Source organism: Haliotis rufescens, unplaced genomic scaffold (assembly GCF_023055435.1).
Source record: "Haliotis rufescens isolate VD_foot unplaced genomic scaffold, xgHalRufe1.0.p SCAF_76, whole genome shotgun sequence".
NCBI lineage: Eukaryota > Metazoa > Mollusca > Gastropoda > Lepetellida > Haliotidae > Haliotis > Haliotis rufescens.
Genome location: NW_025964368.1, coordinates 888200 through 906144, shown reverse-complemented (window position 1 = coordinate 906144; position 17945 = coordinate 888200). Strand labels below are relative to the sequence as shown.

Genomic DNA, 17945 nt, shown 5'->3' with positions numbered 1-17945 from the left:
GATGTCAATCACTGGATTGTCTGGTCCAGTCTCGATTATTTACAGGACGCCGTCATACAGCTTGAATATTGCTGAGTTTTGCGTTAAACAACGAACAATGAGTGAGTGAGTGAGTGAGTATGGTTTTACGCCGCCTTTAGCAATATTCGAGCAATATCACGGCGGGGGACACCAGAAATGGGCTTCACACATTGTACCCGTGTCGGGAATCGAACCCGGGTCTTCTGCGTGACAAGCGAACGCTTTAACCACTAGGCTACCTGACCGCCCCTTTTCAGCAATACTGCAGCAATATCATGGGAGGAGATACCTACAATGGTCTTCATATTGCGGAAAAGAACCCAGGTCTCCAGCATGACAGATGAATGCTTTAACCACTACCCCGCCACTCCAACAAACCATGTATGTTTCCTGAGTATTCAGGTCACAATTTTTGTTCTCCAAAAAGGTATTTGAATATGTTGCAGAAATTTATGATTCCTGTGTATTTATCCCAAACCCGACCATACGACAAGCCAAGGTTGCTGAAGACCAAATGTTATATTCACAGGGGGTTACCTACTGTCTTAACACTTAAGTTTTAATCAGCAGAACTTTCAAATTTCAATAATGAATTGGGCAACGTTTCATTATTTTGTTAAAAATGGCAATATCCATACACAAATGAATACGAAACATCTCACAGAATATTTGCAAAGAAGTATGTTCAAGTCAAAGTTGGGCTCTTTGTGAAGTACTTCAGTAATAGGACAGAGTTGCTTAATACAAGAAGAGTGAGTGAGTTTGGTTTAAGGCCGCTTTTACCAATATTCCAACAATATCACAGCGGGGGACACCAGAAATGGGCTTCACACATTGTACCCATGTGGGGAATCAAACCCGGGCCTTCGGCGTGACGAGTAAACGCTTTAACCACTAGGCTACCCAACCGCCCCTAATACAAGAAGAGAGACCTGATGCAGGTAGTAGACATTTACCACCTGGATAAACCCCACAGGTAGAGTGCACACTGTAGACCATTATTGGGGGCAACTGTCTGTCAAGTTTTGTATACCGTATTTTCTTGAGTATAGTGCGCACCCATGTATAATGCGCACCCCCCTCTAGCGGATTCAGTATTTTGGAGAGATTTTTATTTCACTTATCAAGGGCAGAAAAAAATTACACCGTACCCCTTCAGCAAAGTCCGGCAAACGAACGGGTGATGAGAAACTTGGTTCGAAATTTGAGATAAAAAATCACAAGACATGTTGATTTACCGTTTAAATTGGATTTTGTGTTCTGCTAGGCATTGTTTTCCATCCAGGGATTAAGATTACCTTGTGTATTTTCTTGTAAACTAAGCCGGAAACAGCAATCAGCTGTACACACTTTTTCTTGGAATCTACCGGTGATTCGGTCAAGACACACCCAATGATATAACTTTACAGGATTTTAATGCAAGGATCGGCAAAAATTGTATCTGAAACTATCTTTTTGATCAGGAATAATATATTCAAATATCTTGTTAATTTACTTGCAGCTTTTACTAAACATATTTAAAATAATAATAACCCTAAGCGAAGCAGCTGATCGCTATTGCCGGTTATTATTTTTCACATGGAACCAGTCTGACCAGGTACTTTATTTAACTCAACAACGACTGAACTTTGTACTGTGGGTCTGATGGCCACAAGTATGACTTAAACTCTAAACTGATTCCAATATTCAGAACAAATCCAATGTAAGAACTAGAAGGTTCATGCGGCTAAGGGACACAACTCTAACAGGTGATCGTGCTGCCTTAAACCAACATACCATCTATGCCCTTAAAGACCTTATTAAACAGTGAGTGAGTGAGTATGGTTTTACGCCGCTTTTAGCAATATTCAAGCAATATCATGGCTGGGGGACACCAAAAATGGGCTTCACACATTGTACCCAAGTGGGAAATCGAACCCGGGTCTTCAGCGTGACGAGCGAACGCTTTAACCACTAGGCTACCCGACCACCCCCTAATATAGAGATTTGTCTGAGGTAGTCATCAACCTTGAACTCGCACCAAAGCTATCTGGGTATGACCAGTGCTATATGGCAGACAACTATGGATCACTGTTGATCCCTTCAACTGTCAGTCAGATAATAGATCAATTTATTCTGGTATCTGGTCCAGAACAGCCCCTGCTGTGATGGAATGTGACCCAGTCCGCCAACGACAACAGTAGAACCCATCAATTCCTCTACAAGCTTCACTGAATCTCAACGAGATAACAACACAATTATAGAGATTAATATCCCATCACGAAACAATCGTCACCCTGCTACATTTTTTTTAACATTGTCCTCCCAAACTGTGTAACAATAACATGGGTGACACTGTTTTAAAGGAACTCATCTCGGATCTGGTTAACAGCACATTAAACTTTCAATGTTGACGTCAGTTGAGCTCCCTGGATTTTCAATAACAAAGAAACCCGTAGCTGGCCCCATTACTGATCTATATGTGGAAGGTGTCAAGCCATATCTTGTATCTTTTCAAAAACACTTATTAATGGTTGAATATTCTATATTTAGCAATTACGTTTTCACAATCTGACAACAAAGAGCACTGGAATAACCAGCCACGTCTTTTTTTCAGGCTTAATGGTCTTAGCCGAAAATGAGATTAAAAATTTTGAATAAACAAGACAAAGATAGAAGAATCTTGTGGTACACAGTTGGAACTTTAATACAAGCTTCAATTAAATCACCAGAAGGCAATAAGGTTAAATAGTTGTGGTTCAAATCATCCATTTAACCATCTTGGCACAATGTTATAATTTCATGGACGTGACATATTTGCAACAACTTTTTCCCTATAGTAAACCTTTCCACAAATCAGATACTTTATGGTCACATAGCAGGAATATTGCCAAGTTCGGTGTGAATTGACAAACAAACAAATTTATTTACGTATACATGTCATTTCTAAGAGTCTCAAATTTGACATGTCATTGTCTAGTATAACCCACACATCTCACCAGGACCTGTGCCATTAATATTGTGGATCCTCTGCACCTGATATTTAACCCTGGTTCTCTGAACTGTGTGGTCTGATTTAATCCGTGGGTCTACAATTGAGCCAGCATGAGTGACCATGAACTGGGCTGGACAGCAGAGCGGAGTTGATACCCCACTGTGACTGACAGTGATAAGCCATTGCACCCTAGGTCATGTGTCTCATCCCTGTAACTAACACCACAAACATCTAGTATTTTCCACATGACTGCTCACAGTGAGCGCTCTCACACAAACTCACTTCTATGTTACCTGTGTATTTCTAGGTTTGCTTCACAGGGGGTGTCATTGTAGATCCCACCTAAATGGAGATTTGATAAATGTTTATCGTAAGTAGCCTATTCAGACATATTGAAATGTGCCAGTCACACCAGAAACACCCTTGAGCAGAGTATAAACTTTATATTCAACCTTAACGCCTTGTGTTATATTTTTACAAACTTTGTACAACATGTTCAATGAGCAGCACTTTTTATAATTTGTAACTACTTGGATCCACTGTTGCTGGCAATTGTTCCTTACATTAGCCAAGTGTATAATACTTAATGTTTTCCTACTATCAGAGATCATTACTTTTATCAATAGCACAAGTGTGTATGAAATACGATTACAAGTCACAGGGACCAAGTTTGGTCACACAGGCCTTAAAAGACTCAATGCTTTAGTGTGAACGCTCAAAGCGTGACATTACCATCTCATCCTTACTGACTGATACCCACTTACTGATGTCTGTATAGTGAATTCATAAATTCCATTAATTCTTATCCTTACTTAGTACTCCAACTTCTAAATGCCTATCAAAGAAGTTAAATGTATAGTGACGTCCGTGAAGATTCGGGGTAGAACGGGTCTTCAGAATTTTGTGGTTTGTCTGGGTTTGAAATTCCATGTATTTGGGTGCCAGTATGACTGCCTTGAGGGCACACTTTCAAAATAAAGTATTTCTTTTAAAATACCTTGTGGAAATTTGCGTTTCGATTTATATGAAGTAAAAAAAAATAGCAAATGCAAATTAATATTAGTGCTGACATATTTCTTTCTTGTTGACATCAGCACCACCATTTTCAATTCTCACTGTACAGAACTCAAACGACATATGACAGGCTATCATGCATAGACCATGCAATAAAGACAAAATACTCAAAAGGACCACTGACCTGTTAAGATCTGGTTAGAGAATGGGTCTGGAGCAACCCATGCTTGCCGTAAAAGCGACTGTTGGTTGGTCAGGCTCACAGGTCCGGCTCACTGACTTAGTTGATGCATGTCATTATATCCCAATTCAATGGATCAATGTTCATGATGTCAATCATTGGATTGACTGGTCAGACTTGATTATTTACAGACCGCCATCATATAGCTGGAATATTGTTGAGTGTGGCGTTAAACAACAAACAAACTGTAGAGTGAAGTACACAGCAACAGAAGCCGTTGTCCTCACAACTTCCTGAGATGTTCATGACATCTTGACAGACCAATCAGTGACCATGATTCTATAACCATGATAACATGTAAGGAAACAAATATATATCTGTCAATGCAAGTACTGAACTCTCTTTATTTTTCATTGCCCTGACATGTCCAACAATCTCATATACGGGAGACATTTGCCGTGGATAGCCACACTGTTTACTAAGACCAGGATTCAACTGACAAGACATGCAGAACTTGCGACCAAATAGGCAAAACGTCCACAGGGATGTGACCGACATACTCCATGAGGCTCGCAACTGAACACGCCCCCTTTTTTATCTCGTTTGTCTACGGGAAATAAACACCCAAATCAAACCAGCATAAACCAAACTTAATCCAATATTCAAAAAGCCCTGTTGAACATTTACACCTTCAATATGTGGGCAAGAGATTCTCTAACCTGAACGATTCTAAATGAGTCCAAACCAAGTTACATGTTTACCATCCCTAAATGTCACAGAAGTTCATTCATCGCTAATCTTCCCAAGAATTCAGTCACAAAACATCACCAGGGAGTGTTTTTACTTCCCATCCTGCAAAAAATATTTTCTCTTCAGATTTACGTTTTTGCGCACATCTGAGATCCCTACCATGATACAAAATACCATATTTACATTGCCTTAATGGAACCGTTTCAACATGCAGGGACAGACATAAACTTTCTTCAAGTGGGCCAGGGCCAGGGCACTTATAAACACGTTTATGTGAGCTCTTTTGAATTTACATGTGCCAAAAGAATAATTATTTGCCTTTTACACTACCTTTGGTATATGTTGCAGCACAGACCATATACCGGTGTATAGTGTCTGGATGCAAATAAATGAAGTCCCCATTCATCACAAACAAGCCAAGATTTGAAAATGTGGTTAACTTTGAGACTCACCATGTACAGTCGAACCCCACTATCTCGAACCCTATTACCGTATTTCCTCTATTAGACGCTCTGGCTTCTATTTATTTCCTACAAGCCTTTGACTCCACGTCAATTAGAGGCCCGGCGTCTATTGGAAGCCTGGCTTCTATTAATACCCCCACTTCACTATGACCACGAATGTCCCGAGATCATTACTGTATCAATTGATCGACCCGGCGTCTATTAGAGGCCCGGCTTCTATTTTTTGCACTGAACAATTGATCCGGCTTCTATTAGAGGCCCGGCGTCTAATAGAGGAAATACGGTATTTCAAACGTGCCAATATCTCGTACCTATTCTCCAGTTCAGACCACCTCACTATATAATGCATATACATTTCAATGAGCTCGGTTCTCTTGAATTCGAGATAAAAATATATTGTTATGTGTCATTGCCTGTGAAATACATTTCAATTAGTCATCACATATTCCAGCTATAAAACGGCTGTCTGTAAATAATTGAGTCTGGACCAGACAATCCAGTGATTGACATCATGAGCATCGATCCACGCAATTGGGATACAATGACATGCATCAACCAACTCAGCGAGCCTGACCACCCAATCCCAAACCCAGTCGCCTTTTATGGCAAGCATTAGGGCTGGGACAGGTAACTCGGGTACTCAGGTTGGGTGGGTCCTGAGTAGGACCTGGGTACCCACAGGACTACCCGGACCTGTGGTTAGTCACGTGATATATTATTTAATGACAAAAACACACTATAGCTCAGTGGTTACACTACAAGTTCGCATTTCTTTCTGACGATGCACACATTCCTTTTGACTTGAATATGTTTGCTTAATGATAAAGCTTCAGTCAAGATCGATTGATACATGTATGTAATTAGTTTTTGCCAGGGCTGCGGTAAAACTATTCCCAATCCGAAATTTTGTTCCCAATTCTCGAAACCTACAGTGTACCCAAGTAGGGGCGGGTAATAGGGGGTCAGGTACCCGGGTAGTATATTAGGACTCGTCCCAGCCCTAGCATGCATGGGTTTCAGAAGACCTATTCTAACCTGGAGCTTCATGGGTCAGTAGTCTTTTGAGCATATTGTCATTATTGCATGGTCTATGCATGAAAGCCTGTCATATGTCGTGTGAGTTCTGTACAGTGAGAATTGAAAATGGTGGCGCCGATGTTAACAAGAAAGAATTATGTCAGTACTATTACTTATTTGCATTTGCTGTTTTTGTTGGCTTCATATTAATCATAATACAATTTCCACAGGGTATTTTAATCTAAAATCTTTGATTCTAAAAGTCTGCCCTCAAGACAGTCCTATTGGCACACACATACATAGAATTTCAAACCCAGACATACCACAAAATTCAAAGAAAACCCAATTTATAACATAATGTATACCATCAAAAATCTACCTAGGATTCCAAACTAAGCCACCCGTGAAGATCTGGGGTTGAATTGGTCTTCAGCAACCCATGCCTGCCATAAAAGGCGACTATGCTTGTCGTAAAAGGCGACTAACGGGATCGGGTGGTCAGGCTCTCTGACTTGGTTGAAGCATGTCATCGATGCCAATTGCGTGGACCGATGCTCATGATATTAATCACTGGATTGTCTGGTCCAGACTTGATTATTTACAGACTGCCGTCATGTGGCTGGATTATTGCTGAGTGCGGCGTTAAACAACAAACCAAACTAAGTGCCCTTAGCAGATATACAGGGCAAAACGCATTTCTTTCAAAATTGGGAGGTATCAGTATATTAACATTTCATTCAATGCAGTAGTGTAAAACTAACCATTAAAGCCTTCTTAGTCCTATTTAATGATCCTGTTATCAGTGAAATAAAAGTCAGCTCTACAAATCTGTAACACTGGTTTTCATTGGTTAGAACTACATGAATTGGGAAATGTGTAATTCCAATTTGGAAATATGTACTGACACTGCAGACTTGGGGACGAATATTGGCTTCTGAGCAGGTCTAAATACACCCCTGACCATATCTGTGTAGATCACATTTCCAAAATCACAACCATGTCACAAGACACAAAATTCAAAGATATCCCACTTATTATATAAACTATATTATTTACATATTGAACATTTCCGAAGTCACCACAAGTCACATGACACGTCAAGCAGCAACACCAAATATGATTGCATGTTATATGACAATCACTGATTTTGTTTCTATCAATCACAGCAATAAATCCTGTAGCTCGGTAGTATAAGAGTCGATCCTTGTGACCGTAACAAACGTGCATGTTATTCGTCGATATAGTCGGCAGGAAATCAATACAGCATGATGCAGTTATTGATCTACCGGTCCCACAATGAGTCATTACAACTGTATGTGCGATGTAGCTTATGTTGTGTTGATGGGCTGCTTTCTGGAAATTACACCGCCTGAGCTCTTTGATTATCCAATTTCAGAGGCTGTTGAATATGTCAACATGTTTCAGTCAACTTCTTTATCTTGAGCTTTTGAGTGTTATAGCTCTATATCTTGCAGACAATAGTTGGAGAATGGACAGGTACTTAATGCTTGCATGGGTTCTACATTTGCTATAAGCAAAGGTGGAAGTCTTGCATTTTAAGAGGGATTGCAGCAACTGGTAGTCATAAAAATATCTTCAGACATTTTTAATAAATTCTTGGTACTCTGGTAATGCCTACCACTGTAACACAAATCTCCCTTTCTGAGTGAGTGAGTGAGTATGGTTTTACGCCGCTTTGAGCAATATTCCAGCAATATCATGGCGGGGTACACCAGAAATGGGCTTCACACATTTTACCCATGTCGGGAATCGAACCCGGGTCAGGCGTGATGAGCTAACGCTTTAACCACTAGGCTACCCGACTGCCCCTCTCCCTTTCTGTGCTTTGAACCCGTGAGGATCTGGGTTAAAATTGGTCTTCAGAAACCCATGTGTATGAGACAACTAACAGGTTCGAGTAGTCAGGTTCGCTGACTTGGTTGAAGCTTGTCATCGTATCCCAATTCCGTAGATCGATGCTCATGATATCAATCACTGGATTGTCTGGAACAGATCGATTATTTAGACCACTATCATATAGCTGGAATATTGCTGAATGCGGTGTTAAACAACAAAGCAACATAATTCTGTGCTTACAGATAAATACAAAAATTTATCAAGGATTCCAAACAAAGTGCTCTTGGCAGCCAAACTGGAAAAAAGGCAATCTGGGAAAAATAAGTTCGTCCAAAATTTGGATATTTTTTAAGTTTTTGTCTTCGTTAATTCAGAGGTATTGTAACATTGCATTCAACGGAATTATGTGAGAGGAAGTATTAACACCTCTCTTATTTATCATTTCGTCTGCTGGTCTTTCTTCTGCAAAGTCATAACATTAGTTAGGAGTGAGTATGGTTTTACGCCGCTTTTAGCAATATTCCAGCAATATCACGTCGGGGGACACCAGAAATGGGCTACACACATTGTACCCATGTCGGGAATCGAACCCGGGTCTTCAGCGTGACGAGCGAACGCTTTAACCACTAGGCCACCTGACCGCCCCTAACATTAGTTATGACTGTGATAACTTGAATTGGGAGTTTTTAGTCACAGTTTTGGCCTCAGACTTTGGTCCGAATACCAGCCTCTAGGCAGGTCTAGATAAATCCCTGATATCTTGGAAATTCTGGTACCTAGGTCCAAGCACCCTTAATATCTTAAAGAGAGGAGTGCCATTATAGTGCTATTCACAAAGACAATAGCTATGAACCCATGAACTCTGGCGGAATGTTACAATTACTTTCTATGTAGCATCAGGCATTGAGAAAATGGCTGTCATTGCCAATATGCCATTGCAGAGAAGTAAAATGTTTTATGTGATTTCTTCTAGGGCTGGGACGGGTAACTCGGGTACTCGGGTACTCGGGTCGGTTGGGTCCTGAGTAAGACCCGGGTACCCACATGACTACCCGGACCTGTGATTAGTCACGTGACATACTGATTAATGGCATTAACAATAAAAACTTAGTGGTTACACTACAAGTATAGCTAATGTTCACATTTCATTCTCACTATGCAAGCATTCGTTCTGACTTTTATATGTTCGAGTAAGGATACAGCATCTATCAACTGCAGTGTATGCATGATCAGATCGTTTTATACATGTACATGTATCTAAATAGTTTTTGACAGGGTTGCAGTAAAACAATTCCCATTCGGACATTTTGTACCCAACTCTTGAGACCTATGTCGGGTAGGGCCGGGTAATAGGGTGTCGAGTACCCGGGTAATAAATTTGGACTTGTCCCAGCCCTAATTTCTTCTAAAATATACCTTGTGTTCTGACAAATAAGGTACATGTATGTTGATTCATACATGTGCCTAAATATCTCATAATCCTTCAATGATATAAACAAGTTATTTAACAATAACAACCAAATAATCGGAGCGTGTCGATCCTCGAACAGGAGACAGGTGGCACTCTATGTTTCTGGTGTGTCCGCACTTCAAGTGCAGAAGCCTGTACTATGTGAGAAATTCAAAGTGCAGTGTGATCTATCACACATATGACATGTTGGTCTTGCCGTGAAAAACAAGAAAACTGACAGCTGGCACTTTACCTGAGCTTGCACTAACGAGGACATCAAAGTAGTGCACACATGCCAGGTTAGGGTGTATGTCAAATGGTAATACTTAACTTAAGGGGAAAGACCAAAGTGTGACATGTCATTGATATTTATGTGAAACTTGAACCACAGTGTATGGTGTTGCATTGAACAAGTGAGGGAACCGTCCATCAAATGCCCACTACAGTCCAATGAGTTATCTTGTGTCTAATGATGTAAGGCCAATGCTATTTTCAGGGCATTATCATCTGCAGAAGTCTGAGGTCTTCCATTAAGTGCCCGATGAAGGAGGGCAGTTGAAAGGACCGAGGGCTTCTGCAAATGATTAATGCCCTGAAAAATAGTGTTACCGTTAATTTCGCTAAAATGGATAGAATTTGTCATTAAATAAAAATAAACAAGTATTTGTCACAGAGTGACGAAATATCCCCCGCCTGTACACCATAGTACCAAATATGAAGACAATCCAGCGATTAGTTCTTGAGATATTGTGGCAACACCGTTTTCCAACTCCAAAAACAGATTTGCCTGCTGTGACCTTGAAAATGGGGTCAAGGTCACCAAATCTGACAGGTGTATGCGGTGTCTGTATATACACTATAGTTCCAAATATGAAGACAATCCAGTGTTTAGTTCTTGAGATATCGCGGCAACACCGTTTTCCAACTCCAAAAGCAGATTTGCCTGCGGTGACCTTGAAAATGGGATCAAGGTCACCAAAACCGACTGGTGTCTGCGGAGTCTGTATATACACCATAGTTCCAAATATGAAGACAATCCAGTGTTTAGTTCTTGAGATATCGCGGCAACACCGTTTTCCAACTCTAAAAGCAGATTTGTCTGCTGTGACCTTGAAAATGGGATCAAGGTCACCAAAACCGACTGGTGTCTGCGGAGTCTGTATATACACCATAGTTCCAAATATGAAGACAATCCAGTGTTTAGTTCTTGAGATATCGCGGCAACACCGTTTTCCAACTCCAAAAGCAGATATGCCTGCTGTGACCTTGAAAATGGGGTCAAGGTCACCAAAACCGACTGGTGTCTGCGGAGTCTGTATATACACCATAGTTCCAAATATGAAGACAATCCAGTGTTTAGTTCTTGAGATATCGCGGCAACAAACAGGTGGGACGTACGGACGTACGGACGTACGGACGGACGGTCGTGAATACTATATCCCCCGCTTCGCGCTTTCACGCGGCGGGGGATAACAATATTGGTTTTGAAACATTTACTGCAATCAACACACAACGCATGTCACTGACCCACTTTTACAAATGTGTAATTGTCACAGAACAAACAAGGTGATGTCACTATTGAACATCAATATGATGTCACCTAACAGCGGGCATCATAATGGGCATGTCAAGCAATATGAAGGCATTTTCAAGTTACAGTGGCCCACTCATTTCTGATAACATGCGGGCAGTTTAATGATAATTCTATCCATTTTAGCTATAAATACAGACAATTATACATATTTGTGGTTGAGGTCGGATCTGTTTACCCTAATAATAATTAAACATACTTGTGGTCAAAATCCTGAAGTTAATTATTGTGTAGGAAAACTATTTGTCTGTCAAATATGTCCTTGGTTCATATACAATGAAATAATAGGCTTGGCTTATCTTGCTCATGTAACTTATAATTTTACTCCTTGCCCGACTTCACATGAGAACCACATGGCTTGTGCAGTTAAATCAATTGAATGAATAAGCAGATGTCCCCAAACCCATCTCCTCACAAATAACCATCCACATCCACGACCGCCCTATTCCACCAACCACTGTCCCCATCCAGATCCGTCCACCAACAACCACTCCCATCCAGATCCGTCCACCAACAACCACTCCCATCCAGATCCGTCCACCACCTACCCCATCTGCCTACCACCATCCCATCCACCAACCACCACCGTATTTCCACCCACTACCTTCCCATCCAGATCTATCTACCCACCACCTTCCCATCCAGATCCATCCACCCACCACCTTCCCATCCAGATCCATCTACCCACCACCTTCCCATCCAGATCCATCTACCCACCACCTTCCCATCCAGATCCATCTACCCACCACCTTCCCATCCAGATCCATCTACCCACCACCTTCCCATCCAGATCCATCTACCCACCACCCTCATCCAGATCCATCCACCACCTTCCCATCCAGATCCATCCACCCACCAGCCTCATCCAGATCCATCCACCACCCACCTCATCTGCCTACCACCATCCCATTCACCAACCACTGCCCTATTCCACCCACCACCCCCATCCAGATCCATCCCACCACCACCATCCAGATCTATCTACCACCCACCTCATCCACCTACCACTGTCCACATCCACCAACCACCACCGTATTCCACCCACCACCTTCCCATCCAGATCTATCTACCACCCACCTCATCCACCCACCACTGTCCACATCCACCAACCACCACCGTATTCCACCCACCACCACTTCCTACATTTAAAAATCGTACCTACACTTGTCTATGAATTTTCCACCAATACTAACCTCTACATTGCAACATTTCATTTTGACAACCCTTGGAACATCTATCTGGCATTTACAAACCAACCACTGACAATAACTTCATAAGGAAAATGGTACTACCTGCCTAACCACAACCTGTAAATGCAACAATCTCCTCTGCTCCACTCCACTCCACCTGTCACATTACAGGTTAATGAGCAAATTCCCCACCAGCAACAACCTCCCTTTTCTAAGACCAGCAGGTTTAACATCAGCGGGTTTAACATCAGCAGGTGTTGTCCTTGTTATATCAAATTGGTCATTATCTCGTCTTTAAGACTGGGATTTTCTCCAGGGGTCTTAGCACGGAGATGGACTTCATCTGACAATGTCATCTGTAATTGTACTTTCAAATGGTACAGGCAGTTTTTATACATGTATTTTACCTTGCACAGTGATAGAAATTAATACTGAACGTCTTCTTGCCCAAATAGTTATGTCAGAAAAGATTCTTAATTCTACTACCCAAGGGTACCTTTTAGGATGATAGTACATGAATCAGACATGCTGGCGGCTAATACTTATTTCTATCCTTTATAATTTGTTACCATCTGACATTGTCAGCCATCCTAAAAGTTAATGTTTCACATTTCTCAGCGTCACTGAAATATAACCAGAATCTACGTTCCTAGCAGTCAAGATGTTCAAAGGACTTCAAGTCTGTACCTCATCAGAAGAAATGAAGAAAGGATGAATGAATGAATGAATGAATGAATGAATGAATGAATGAATGAACACATGGATGGATGGATGTACACATGGATGGATGGATGGAACATAGAAAAATAATGTATTAGTGGATTATTAGGAAAGGCAGAGTGTCCCCTGGTTTCAGAGAACTAGGAGTATTCGCAAATATATTTTTAGAATTAGGAGCACAAAACAAAAGAGCAATGCATGAGCTGTGGGAGTCATTAACTGCAACAAGTCTACAAGATACTGGTAACATCTCAAATACTTCACAGCCAAAATTTTGTAGCAGTCACAAACTTGCAGTGTTATGAGTCAAACGTGATCAAGAGTAAAAATAAATTTAAGCTATTGTACAAATACAGGTGTCAAATTGGACCCAGGTCAAAGGACACCTCACCACGAAAGACTACTTTTATTTCTTAAGGGAAATTTACATTCATCACCAAAATCAAAATATCACCTAGCTGTCATATAATAATGCAATTGTATAAAATGATCCAAAAGAATGAAACACTACACGTCTCCCTTTTCCAATCTGAGAGCAAAATAGAAAAGATCCATAATCATTTTGAGACAACCCCTAGAACTCACTAGGTAGGTAAAATAAATATTCATAGTAGTACAATCCTGACAGGTTGTATATATCAAAGGATTATGTTATCTCTTCACTGATACAGGTATGAAGGGCGGGCGGGCTGACAGTGGCACACCTGCACAGGTATATCTCGTTAAGCTGATTCTAATAAGGCACCAAAACATCTCTGTAGAAAACTAATACAAAAGGAACTTGGAAATTGATACACAAATCAATTACTGTAATTGAACACAACTTTGGCAATCAAATTTACTCATGAAACAGAAAATTTACAAGGTATTGTAGATGTCTTAAAATTTGAGTATTCGGAAAGCTTACTGAGCTATTTACAAGATGAAGTTTTCTTCAGCTGGATTCAAACCTCTTTCAGAGATTTTTTTTCTAACATTATTTATCAAAATTGGTAAAAGTAAACCACAATTAATAATTTCTATGTAGAAACTTAGGAAGGATGCAATGCCTGAATGACATTTCTTTGTATATTTCTTAATTTCTGTTACTGTCAGATAACAATAGATGTGCTACAGGCTGTGACATAAATGTGATGACAAATGGCATTATTATTCACTGTAAATGTCACAACAACAAAATTCACTGCAGTCTTGAGTATATACATACACTACAAAATATCAGCAACAACATATCAATATTTTCCGACCGTTGGTATAACATACTGGCTGTCAACAGAAAACGAAGCCAATATACAAAGGCCAAACTGGTAGTTGTCAAGAAAACACCATATCGTGTTACTCAGGTAAATTATTTTGTTAGCGCCTATTGTTGTAAATCTCCCACATATTTACCGACATTGACGCTTATTCGCCGCTACATAAGAAATAGACCCGTTGACAATTACGGATAAACAATAATCCTGTCTAAGGCTTCGAAGGTGAGATGACACCTTTACCTTGATTGATTCGACAGATTCGTTCGGTGGGAGGGCACCTGCTCCATCAGAAAGAAAGTCAAAATCTTGATGGATGACATTGACAAGCAACAAGGAAATAACGAGACACTTACCTTTATTATTGTTTAAGCGAACCGCAGCTTAAAATAATGTCACGGGTAACTCCAAATAATTATAACAAACTTAGAAACTGCGATCGACAAGCGCATAGTGCTCCCGCGCCATATTTACAAATTCACAGGCTAAAAATAAATTGCAACCTGCTCGGAAGAGTCCATTATTACTCACAATGTAGGGGTCACTGGAGGTCTGCGATGTGTATTGACAGACAAACGAGAAGTGTCTGTCAAAACAAAAGCTTACATCTGAGCCCACAAATCGCGTCCGAGTGTTAACAAAACGAGACGTTCTTTAGCAACCGTGTAGATATCCCTTAAAGGAGTGTGAATATATATCTCGTCGCCTTGAAGAAAAAATCGTAACAAAAATACGAATAACCGAAATAGTCTGTTAGACATTCATGAGGATGATAGCTACATGGCGACAAAGAAAAGCGTAAGAAGAGAAAGGGTATTTCACAGCATGATTTCCCTTCAATATTCCCCGTGAATATCCAGGTTATAATTGGGTTTCAGCAACTCCTGTTTGTCGTAAGAGGCGACAAAAGGGATCGGGTAGATCGATAGTCATATGATACCAATCACTGGCTTGTCGATTATTTAACGCCGCCGTATTGCTTAAATATTGTTGTGTGTGGCGCTAAACAAGAAACAAACATTTTAGTGTGATCATGGAGTCTTATAACGAGTTCCTTATAATATGGTGGTCATACATGTTCAATTCAACTCTTTATTTCAAATTGATTTCCTCACACTCAAAATTCTCATTAGAAACGTTTTTTGCTTTCACCACATATTTAATTTAGAAAACTCCCAATACACGAAGTATTTATCCAATAACATCTTAGAGGGTAAATATTAATCACATTTATGCTTATTCACACAATTGTATCTACATTGGGAGAGTCGTGAAAAACAGACAATCAATTTGCAATCCTTCAAAAAACATATAATTCCTTTACTGTCGAATTTCTTTCTTTCATCCTAAACGCATACACACAAAAATGCCACAAAACCACCTGTAATATATTACAGACCCCGAATGACGAACGCGGTAAACACCGAAACGTCTTTGATGTGAAGTCTTATCTGGGTGATGTACGGTTAATTGCAATTAACGCAAGTTATTATTTTAAGGGTGAAATATACACGACGTGCGACCCTTATATTAGCCGGGTACATGATGTATTTGTTCTGCTAGAACACGCCCGGTAAATTACAGAGCAATAAATTAGCCCGATCAAGTTACAACCATCAGAAAATTAGCAGTCTACGCTACTTTCCAGGGTGTAATAATTCGTTTGATATGCGTGCTTCGTAAACCTTAAAATCGTAATAAAAATACTTGCTCGGTTCATTACTTTGCAGTATAACAATTATTTTAATATGGAGTAGAGTCAGATAATAGGTTAAGGGGAAGCTCGGTCAGGTTAATTGGCTTGTCCCAGCCTGGTTTGTATCGCAAGCGCAGCCTACCCAGGGAACCAGACTATTGACAGTCCCAGCAAATTTGATTTAAGACCACCATTGCCAACAAAGACCAATTTGTTTGTCTTCTGACACAAATTTTACGATTTTATCAATTTATCAGTTAATGATTTCCTTAATTAGGTCTAATACTTTTTTTTAGATGGTTTACGAGAAAAACCTATCCCCAAAAATGAAATCAGAAACATACAAAATGTTGTTTTTAATATTTCCCACTGTTTAACAAGTAGGTGAACTGAAAAAAAAAACACATAGGATTTGTTACCACATTTCGTAAGAAATGGTGAAAAATATGTATACAAATCTTAAGCCTAAAAAACTAAATATTATTTAAGTTTAGGTATCTAGACTGGTTACAACTGATTTATTATTCACCCACTAGTAGCAGTAATATAATTTTAACTTTTATCCACATCACACATTTCGTGATTCGATGTAATTACACTGTATTAAAAAATATTCCTACTGTTTTTGTTTCTATGGCAACCTATTAATTGTTTCCAATTTTCTTCATGTATGAGTTTCACTTTTCCTTTGGGTTCAGATCGGGGTCAGTTGGCCGAGGATAAACACTACAGTAAAATAATTGTATACATCATTGAAATTGTAAATCATTGTAATGCACTTGAAATATCACGAACAGAAAAGTAGGTTTTGACACAGGTAGGTGTGTTGTCAATGAAAAAAGAAACTTCATATTTATAAGTGTCTCCTATATATACGCTTTTGTTAAATTATGTATTTGTTTTTGATATACTCGAATGAGATCGATAGTTTGTTTAAAAAACGCGATAGATTTGGATGAGAAAAACACAATGCCTCTATCGCGCCATTCATGTTTGAATGCGACCCTTTAATATAATTTAATTGTTTTGAATCATTTGTTGAATTTAAACACTACTGCGTAGTGGTATCAGTGGATCTACAATTTCCAGCGCAAGAATGCTAACTAAATTCGACGATTTATAAAATGTCATGTGTACAATCAGGCGAGGGGAGCGTTGTGAAACGTTAGTAATATCCTTACCAATACGTTGTTATTAGTAAGGGTGAATGAGTTAACTCCCTTTATGTGACTATCGATTGCCATGATTCGTCGCGATTACAACATGAAAGTAGGTACTGTCGCTTCTGAGCAGCAACTGAATATATACAGTATACATCCACATGTTCAAATACATTGTAGTTAACACTTAAAAGGATTTAGTGTTGAATGAAATTCTTTTACTTCAAGATTATACAAGTTGAGCGTGTGATGAACTATCTATGCACTGATGTTTTGATGAGTAAATATAAAGATACAATATCGTGAATTGTTCTCCAAATCTAGAAAAGGAACATATATTTTATGAATTAGGGATGCATTGATTACTAGATAAGCACCCGTTATACTATGTAGTGACACAATACATGTATATGACTGGCCTAAAGGAGATCGGGGCGGTGGGGTAACCTAGTGAGCGTTCGCTCGTCGCGCCGAAGACCCGGGTTCGATTCCTCGCATGGGTACAATGTGTGAAGCCCATTTCAGGTGTCCGCTGACGTGATATTGCTGGAATATTGCTAAAGGCGGCGCAAAACCATACTCACTCCCAAATGTGGGTCATTAGGAA

At 39.8% G+C, this 17945-nt stretch overlaps 1 protein-coding gene across 3 annotated transcripts in view; it reads right to left on the bottom strand.

Annotated features, from left to right (window-relative positions):
- Positions 1 to 14972, bottom strand: part of LOC124133131 — a 124055-nt gene extending 109083 nt beyond the window's left edge. For all 3 annotated transcript variants that reach the window (XM_048388671.1, XM_048388673.1, XM_048388672.1), the window contains exon 1: positions 14839 to 14972. The gene's annotated coding sequence lies outside the window, so the exon portion shown is untranslated. The remainder of the gene's footprint in view (positions 1 to 14838) is intronic.
- Positions 14973 to 17945: the final 2973 nt, after the last annotated feature.